Source organism: Tigriopus californicus, chromosome 1 (genome assembly GCF_007210705.1).
Source record: "Tigriopus californicus strain San Diego chromosome 1, Tcal_SD_v2.1, whole genome shotgun sequence".
In the NCBI taxonomy this organism is placed as follows: Eukaryota; Metazoa; Arthropoda; class Copepoda; order Harpacticoida; family Harpacticidae; genus Tigriopus; species Tigriopus californicus.
The window spans coordinates 15713549-15723047 of NC_081440.1; the positions used below are offsets into that span (position 1 = coordinate 15713549).

The 9499-nt window shown below is 43.1% G+C and overlaps 1 long non-coding RNA gene across 2 annotated transcripts; it reads right to left on the reverse strand.

Annotated features, from left to right (window-relative positions):
- Positions 1 to 2804: 2804 nt before the first annotated feature.
- Positions 2805 to 6158, reverse strand: LOC131880179 (uncharacterized). Of its 2 annotated transcripts, XR_009373247.1 has the most exons (5): positions 5443 to 6158; positions 4052 to 4157; positions 3775 to 3985; positions 3462 to 3624; positions 2805 to 3386 (listed from the first exon to the last, which is right to left on the reverse strand). It is a non-coding gene; the product is annotated as an uncharacterized LOC131880179 (long non-coding RNA). The 2 variants fall into 2 exon arrangements; XR_009373243.1 differs by lacking the exons at positions 3462 to 3624; positions 4052 to 4157 and having other exon boundaries at positions 3667 to 3985.
- Between the last annotated feature and the right edge of the window lie 3341 nt (positions 6159 to 9499).

The window sequence follows — 9499 nt, forward strand, 5'->3', positions numbered from 1 at the left end:
AAGAGGTCACCCTGTCGATTTGAAACGCACGGTATACCCTACACAGGACTGGGACCATGTGTACAGTACTATACCGTGTATACACCATGACCGGTCTCAGTCATGAGCGAACATCTAAATATTTGATTGGCTTTCTTTGTCATGACGACTCCACAAGTTCGTGCGTTGCTCGGTTGCGGGGAAAATAACCACGTTTCTTGTACCTACTTGATGTCGGAATGCTCAGAGAAACATTTTTGATGGAGAGTTGTGGTTTTTGTATTGGCTTGATAGGTTTATAGCCTCCATCCTCGAAGTCATTAGTGAGCTGTTGAGTAAGAGCCAAAACAACAGCACGGCAACGCGATGAACAACAATCAATGTTGTTGCATTAATTGTTGAAGAGGCTTGGTTAAGAGCCGTCCTAAACACCTAGGACCTCAATCGCTTTGGCTTCAGTTCAAAAAAGATACCGGATGTTTTGGCTTTCAAGTGATTATGATCATTCGAATCGGCTTGTTCCGCTCGATGCAAAGTTGAAATAATGAGGACTTATACTTGGTGCTCTAACCACACCGTTTGACACGTTGGCCGGATTATTGGTCTCACGCTTGCTTGAAAGTTGTACATATTTGAACAGTGGTAAATACTTTTGCTCATTGGCACTGCTTTCCCAGGAGGTTCTAAACCTGGGACAACGAATTCGTGTTCAAGACAATTCCGGAGTCTAATTGAAAATGTCAGCATATTTCAGCCCAGATGTGTTGCCATTGCTGTTGTTGTTGCTGCACTTGGCCGCTTCCTTGGATTCGTTTCCAGCGGAAGAAAGACCCAGGAGGAGCGGACAATCTGATTCCATCCAACCAAACCTTTGGCCATGGAGAGAGAACGTCCGAGAGGGTTTGGGTTTCCTTTTTCTGTTTCGAACTTGGCCAATTCGCTTTGAGATCAGTGAGAAATGAGAACGCTTCATGAGTCTTGTTGAAGTATTCGATTAGTTTAGAAATATCCCCAGAAATGATACGCATTTCAGCTATTTGTCACACGAGTTTCGGAGTGGCGCGAGTGGTGCGAGTGGTTGGGAAATGTTGTGAGAAAATGAATATGCTCTCTTGAATGAATGTCAGAAAGCTAACTTGAAATTTCCAATCGAAAGTAGCACTGATAGCGTCATCACATCCGCTGCAATTACGCACCCCCGTTTTGAATTTTCTATTGGTTGGAGCTGAGCTGTATGACGGAAGGAAGACCTATCATGCATTGTGTGTAATGATCGGCTTGTCAACCAACATTTGTTGTGGGAAAGCACCTTGAGTTAGTGAGAACTCATAATCCACGTTCTACCATATTCCCACCCAAAGCCTGGCCAAACTACATAAAAACAGAACCCAAGGAATCAACCACCAACCACCAACCACCGAGCAAGCAATGAACGAGACGAAGACCAATCCAACGGAAGTAATTTTTGAGCGTGGAGTTCCCCTGCGGGCTTTTTGTTCTCGCTGCAGTATTACATACAATCGGAGGAGTAACAGTGTCCATGCAAACACAACACGTCCACACAAGCGGTGGCAAGTCCATCATCCACACATTGTCCATTTTTTTCAGCTCTTCGATCTACCTGTCTAGCTGGCTGGCAGGTTGGGCTCTCTCTCTCGCTCTCTCTGTCTCTCTGTGTCTCTCTGTGTCTCTCTTTCTCCATCTAGTTCCCCCTATCTGTAGGGCTCTGTGTTCCTCTCTCCCTTCTTCGGTGGTTCTCGGTTATCAAAGGCAAAGCGTGTGAATGAAAATGATCTACTGCTGTCTTGGCCTCTCTGTCTGTGTGTGTGTGTGTCGTACATTACTTACAAACAACGCCGTGTTCAGTTAATTTTGGACATGTGTGTGCGTGTAGCTCCCACAATAAGAAGACGAGATTTGGTAGCATTGGCAATAACGCTCTTGATTCTCTTCGATTCCGACTTGCAACAACTAGAATTGGATGTTTTGAGCGGTTTATTATTGGACAAAGCCACCTTGAACGGACAATAAACTTGGAGTCGGCGGGGGCCGGAAATCAAATCTCCAATGGGGCAGAAATGAGTCGTGGCGTACGTATGTAGCAGTGACTGACAACCTGTGGTTTTCAATAATGCACAATGGAAGAAAACTTGACTCACGATTCCCCGTTGGATTTCTCTGGGCCAAAGTTGAGTTTTGAAAACAAAGCTTCTAAAGTTTTTTTTCCAGGGACTCACCAACTCACAGGGAGGACGTCTGTCTAGTGCTTAGCGTTCGACGTCAATTTCTAGTCTTTTACGTTTATAGTCGATCGAAACAGATAATCTTATTGATTGCATCTGCCGCTCCTCCACGTGTATTTGGGTTGGCTCGCTCGGTTAGGAGATCAGGGAGAGCCTGGCTTCCTTTCGTGTGTCCCCCTTTTCGATGGCCTCAACTTTTGGGTAGAGGAAGCTGCTCCCATCATATCCATCCGCATCCTCATCATCCCCCCCCCCCCCGCCGCCACTCACCTGGCTAGACAACACAACCATTAGACCCCAAATCCGTTTTCAAAATGTTTAGATTGGCTCTCATTTGGGGTGCTTCAAGGTGCATCCACCTTGTCCTTACCCTGTTACCATGACTCGACCCATCGCTCAACCACGTGCCAAGTTGCCGTAACAGCTTTCAGCTTCAGCTCTCCCTCTCTTCTCTCTCTCTTCTCTCTCTCTCTAGGCCTTTAGCAGGGATCCTACAATCGGTCTCAATTCGAGATTGTGTCGTCGTTTCCGAAAAGAGGTTAACTCGTCATTTGACCCAACAGAAGCTTTTGATGGTTGTACGTGACAGAGTCTCCGACCGGGATGTTGCCAACGGCCATTGGCGGGACGTCGAGCGGATTGAGAAATATTTTACGCGAACCAAACAAGCCCAACCCAAAACCATGTTGAGGAGCTGGCAAGTCGCTACCTTTCCGTCAGTTTTTGGGGCTCGTCTTACCTGAACTAGATTTTCGTCTTCGCCGTGTGTTGCCTCATCGTCACACGTCGCCATCCTCCTCATGATCATGCTATCGCTTCAGAGGGGAAACACTGACAACGCCAACCAGGTTTTGAGCCCCACCTGGATCCTCTCTGTCTCTCTATCGCGGGGGATGTCTCGTTCATATCCAGCTTCCGGGGAAGCCATGGCAAGTAGCTCAACTTCCACTCGAACTTGGTCCACTGTGGGAAATAATCATCGAAGTTTCGTCTTTTATCCTTGGGGGGCCCTTTGGTCTTTGGATGGCACGAATAGGCATGGAGTAAATAATGAGCGAGCAAGGCGTAAATCAATGTCGATATCAGGAAGAAGTAAAGGAATGGCAAGAGCTTCTTGTCAGTGCTTGTTTTGTGGCGTGTGTTTGAGTTTGTGTTGGGGGCGTCCTGTCGAATTGATGGGAAAATTAGAAAGAAAATTGAGAACAGATGAACTATGGGGATTGGGGCTGATTAACCCACAGGAAACCATTGTCCAACCCAATAGGATCAACCCGGAGGGCTCACTTCTCGAGCACCGGGCAAAACAAAAAGCTCCTGGCTGACTGGCTTACGTAGATGAAGGCGATTTTCTCCAACTTGCTCAAATAAGGCGATAACTTAAAATGATGATTGCTCTGCCAATCTGAAATATTGTTCGATGAGTCAAACAACTAATGACAATTACCCTCATGGATGGGAGCATTTGGTAGTCAGCCGTTCTTTTCCTGAGTTCTTTTGTTTCTGCCAAGTAAGCAACGATGGAAAGGTCAGTAAATTAAAAGGTGGCTTGTACCCAATCGAATCAGATAGCGGTTGGCTTTCGAAAGAATTGATGGTTGAGGTGAGTGGTTATCCAACGGTACACTTGGCTGAGTCGGGTTCTTGCTTATTGGCTTGATGGCTAAAAGATTGCCTTTCCTCGGAAAGCTTCACTGCATTTACGTGCAATAAGTGGCAATGGTCACTTGGGTGTCCTTTGGAGCATTACCTTGGCCATACAGATACTGCAAAGTAGAGCTAGTTCATTTCATACGAAGACGTGCACTGCAGACTATGGATGGTAGGCTCACTCAGCCACTGTAGTACAGTAAGTAGAGCACAAAATGGTTTCAGTCCAAAGCCTTCGGCTGTCTCAACCCGATACGATATCATTTTTGTCAAGGTGAGAAGATCACGCTGGAAAAAAGCAGCAACAAACTGATCCAATTTCTCTCAAACGCCGAGCCAACAGTCAAAAGATAGCTTCAAAACAATATACAATATGTGAGGCATGCCTTGAAAAGATGATTGTCTACCTCTTATGTATTAGGATGGATTTAGGTTAGAAGATGAAGAAGATCTTCTGACAAACTTTAGAATGCAATTGATAGTTGTATCAATTTTAGGTTAACTCGTACGTGTATGTAGTACTTTGGCTTTAGTACCACTCAAGACAACCCTTGTTATTCTAACTAAAACCAGAGAAAATGACACAGACAATGGAGGGATATTCCACGGTAGAAGATTCCAAGGAATTCCATTTCATTTTAACTTTCACAACTTGTTTTCTTGACATTTGGAGAGAACAAGCCTTGCTTCAGACAACATCTATTATTCATGCCCAACGTTTTCCTTTGGCTACCTTGCCACTACTTTATTCTTTAAATATAGCAGAGGCAAGCAAATTGTGACATTCCACTTGATCTCAATCTCAATTTGAGGGTAAATAGAGGGCAAATTGCGGCCAACTTTAATCATCGAAAATATACGAACACATCGTTGCAGAATGATGTAGGCGTTTCCGCTTTTGTCGTTCTCGTTGAAGGAACCTTCACCTCAAACAGACCTTTTCAAGTAAGTCGGAGACTTTATCGCTCATTATTTCATTCAGTTGTAGTTTGCTAGTATCGTATTTGAAATCAAACAAACGACTCCCTTGGGAAAGAGTTGTTTTATCCCTGTGGAATTGCCGAATTCAATTTTTGTTTTGTCAAGTATATTAGATAAAATCTGCAAGCAAAATTCGGCTCAACAACAAATCCTTGACGAGAGACCTCCGGCAAATGAGTATCAATGACACATGTCAAATACCATACCTGATACCATCCTTCACATAAACAGAAGTCAGATCCATCTGCTACTTTTGGCACGACTGATTTAAATTTTGAATTGAACTTTCTCATTTTACTTATTTCAAGGATAGCTTGCCATTGTTAAAGAAAAGTCTGCATGGATCTTCCTCCACATTCTTTTCAGTATAATACATACAAGTTAGTAAGGGTAAACCAATGGCTCGATCGTTGGTGCCCTTAGTGCTACTACAACTGAAGTTTTATCATTCACATCAAGGTTTCTAGCCGTTTCTAGCGTATACATACATATAGCAGGTGCGAGCTCGAACACCCATCCACTCCCTGCTTATACGTAGTGTACGTATATACCTATGTACCTATGTACTCGTATGTATACGGTAGGTACTTACGCTCTTTGTTTCGCAGAGCTCTCGATGATGGCAGACGTTCTAGAACCAACGACAATCCTCATGAACCAAGTGGATGGAGAATGAATGTGAATGGATGGTTCGGAAGCTCCTTCATCGAACCAACTCACCTTTTCAACCAGCTTTCCAGGCAGCGGCTGTGTGGCAGTCGAGTTCATTTACGTGTACTTGGTGGATGGAGGAGGATCGCGGAGATCCACTGACGACAATAAAATGGGAAGAAAAAATATATCGAGATCTCGAGTGGTGCCTGGTCCGATGCCTGAAGATGGCGTGAACAGGAAATGGAGAGTTTATGGATGGATAGATGGATGAATGGAATGATGGATGGTCGGCTAAGGTTTACAGAGAAAGAAGCCACCAATTCCGTTTGCAAGTTGTTGATCTCACCAGTCTAGGCCATAACCTTGGCATTATGGACAGTTGCTAAGAAATCTTTATTGGCTAGGATCAAAACAAAAGCTACTCTCCGGTTCAATGGAAAGTTGTTTCGAAACCAATTAGCCTCTTGTCCCAATTGAATCGGCATTAATGTAGTTGAGAATCGATCAACTCGAAGGTTCGAGTTGTTTTAATCAATCGGTGCGATTCATTTCAATAAGTTTTTAGTCAAGTTTTTCAACTTTGGATACTTCAAATTCTACTTGGGCTAAGATTTTTTGATCTTACAAGGTCGGAAAAGTAGTTGATTTTCTTAACTATTGTTGAGAGAGTTTGTTTGGTACGTACTGAATTTAAGCCGAAGTAAGTTTTTGAAACTTGAAAAAACATTGCAAATGATTGAAAAAGTTGTTGTTCGATTGACGGGGCACAACTTGGCTGAACGTTTTTTTTTCTTTTTCATTGGTCATTGGGTGTGGAAAAGAAGAAAAAACATTTGCCCGTTTGATTGACAAAGCAAATCGGATCATAATGCAGACTCATACCTAACGTTACTAAAATTGGCAAAACAATTTTCAGGTCATATTCTGTCCTAAACTGAAAGTACAAAACAAATCAAATGATGGTTTGTGGGCTCAACATTGTCCTTGTGACAGGATCAAGATAAGAATTAATGTTGAGATGATCCATGGTAAAAATCAGAGAAAAAGGGGGAATACGCTTTCAACTGCATAGATAGCCAAAAAATCTGAACCATTTTTGCTCAAATGGTTAAAGTAAAATATGTTGCTGAAGTCGAAAAATGAGTATAAGTGTGCCACTTCCCGTTACATTACATCCCAAAGCACTTTGGTTCATCCTTGGCTTTTCTTACTGTAAGAAAAAGGGCCAAAGTGTTCAAAAATATTCAGAAATGTCGTAATGTCAATTTCATTTCCAAGTTGTTAACAATGCTCTGTTTTAGGTTACATTGATGCTACAAATCGCGACAATTCATTTGCATATAAATGGCGGAATGGCTATCCGCGGACTATCCATTGGTTTTTCGAATCAGCAGGATCCTAAATAGCTGTTCTCTTTTTCATTAACCTCAGCAATAGCAATATGGAAAGGGATGCCAGCTAGCCAAGATTTTGGATGCTAGAGTCGAGAATTAACATTTCAGAGTTGAGCAGGCGTATTGCGTGCAACTTCACATGAGACTGACCCTAAGTGGCGACAACTTCGAGTCAATTTTAAACTGAATCGAATGAGAAACTCATTACATAACTCTATACAAAATGAAAGAGGTAGTCAGTCCTCTTTTGGTAATTGAGTGCCAGAAAGCTGCTTATGTACTGTGCTTTGAGAGGGTATACAGTTTGATCTAGTTGTTTGATCAAGCTCAAAATCAAGATGCCTTCAAGATACATGCTTTCACTGGGTTTCAAAATGTTGCTTCTACCCCGGCAACCCTGTCCATTTTCCTTGTACGTGACTGACAGTTTTGCTTAAGCTATTCAAAAATATGATTGTTCCATTAACCCCTTTTGCTGTCTTGTGCCATATTTGACTAATTAAGACGGTCCTATTAATTTCACTTCTTGAAAATGCTGAACAAAACGAATAACTGAAAAAGCCAAGACACTGGTGGGCTTTGAGAGCAAATTATTTGGCCACTCTAGCGTTTACAAATGAGGCCCACCTATGCATAGCTTGAGTCGACATTAGATAGATCTAGATCTATCCAGCCCTGATTTCATCGCCAGACACGTCGTCTGGCTGGGGTAGGCCTCTTGATCAATCTGATTTGGACATTTTTGTGGCCCTCATCTGGCTCACTGTCTGTCTGTTTGTCGATCATCTGGCTCGTGGCAAAAAGTGAGGGAGCCCAAGCAAGAGTGAAGAAAGAAGCGGTCTTTCAGTGGTCGGACTCTGGGTAGGTTGAGTGGTTTCGTAAACTCTTCATTCCGTGACAACGTCGCATTGCATTTGGTGGGCCAGAGTGACTCGCCTCATTGAAGTCCTAGGTAGTCATAGTCATGTCACAATATTATCCCATTTTCTGACACTCACCGGGCAAGGCATAACATGATCTGAATTAATTTAATTCATTCCATTAAGTAAAAATGAGCCATGACCATCTGAATCATGCCCTAAATCTGAGTTTTGAGTTTGACTTTCATACCTACAAGTGAGTCACCCTGGCGTGTCCTCCAATGTTGTTGGCCTTCTCAGCGAGCCAATGTATAGAGAATGTGAAGCGAGACAACTGACAACATTTTCCTGGTTCCCTCCACCTCGTGAGTGATTAAGATCCTGCCTGCGTGCGGGGTGGTTGCATTGGTTCTTCATCGCTGTCGGCCCCCTTCACCCTCACTGTTGGGCAGGCTTCGAACCGGCCATCCTCCAAGGTAATGGTGTTGGCCCTGACCCGACCTCCCATGCAGCATCCGCCGCCGCGGTCCTCCACCCCACACCCCGAGCCACAATCAGCCCATGCGGGTGGGGCCTGGGTCTGAACGACTAAATAAATGAATGACCCCTGAGAAGTAGTGACCACTGTCGATAGAGGCCAGGCAGGGACCCTGGATCATGACGAGTTATCAATCCCCGGAAAAAGTTCGTTACACCTCGACCCAACGCTCCAAGTTTGAGCGCCCAATCGAGGTAGGTCAATACAAAACAAGGAGAAGAGTCATAGCCATAATCATGCTTGAGAGTCATTAAACAGATAATCATTAGATTCATGCGGTAGGCATAGATTTTACAAGTATGGGTATGCCTGAGATCGAGCAGGAGCATTTCCAATTCGAAGATAGGCTTGGCGTTCGGCTTCGAATATGAAATTATGATTTACCCGGGTTGATTAAAGCGGTGTTGATGTTTTTAGGGTACCGAAACCGCGGTATCTTGATGGCTTTCAGGGCCTGGATCCGATGCTAGCACCACCCGAGTATTGGTTCGAGGTTACTCATGGCTTTAACTGTCTACAACTGAATTTGGGCACAATAGCTGCGTGGTGAGCAGTAAAATGAACAATAAGAAAACCAAACCATCCCCATTAAATATTGCATTTATTTTAATCTCTGCATTCAGATTCCTACAATGCACTTAGCCTGTGGAAATTAGGGTGGTTCTACTGAGTTACTCTTTTTATTTCACAGACCATCATAGGAAGTAAAAAGTGGTTGTGAAAGTGTTCGTTCCTATCCCCTCACTTTTTTGAATAATCATATAATGGATGTTTTCGTCTATGAACAAGATATAGTTACCGCATGGATTGATCATATGAATGACGATTGTAATTTCTAAACTTGGCACTGTAATTATAGTTACAAAGCTGAGGAACAATACCATAAGGCATTGATGAAAAACCAACCAGTCCCAATATAGAACATTGAAACTCACTACTTGCCAAAAAGATCCTGTTTTCACTTACAATTTCAATTTAATGGTATGTTTGAGTTCACTTTCCATTTCATATGTCTCTTTCTCATCCGTCCTATAAATTGATAAAATGAAAGCAAATTATTAAATCAGGTGAGGTAAAGATAAAGCTCGCACTTTTCTTAAAGGAGGTTGATACATGTTTTTTCTAGAAAAAACAGGACTTTTCTTCATTCAAGAAAAGAGGAGAGAGAAGCAAAAAAGGCTTGTGAACTCCTATGATAAGGAA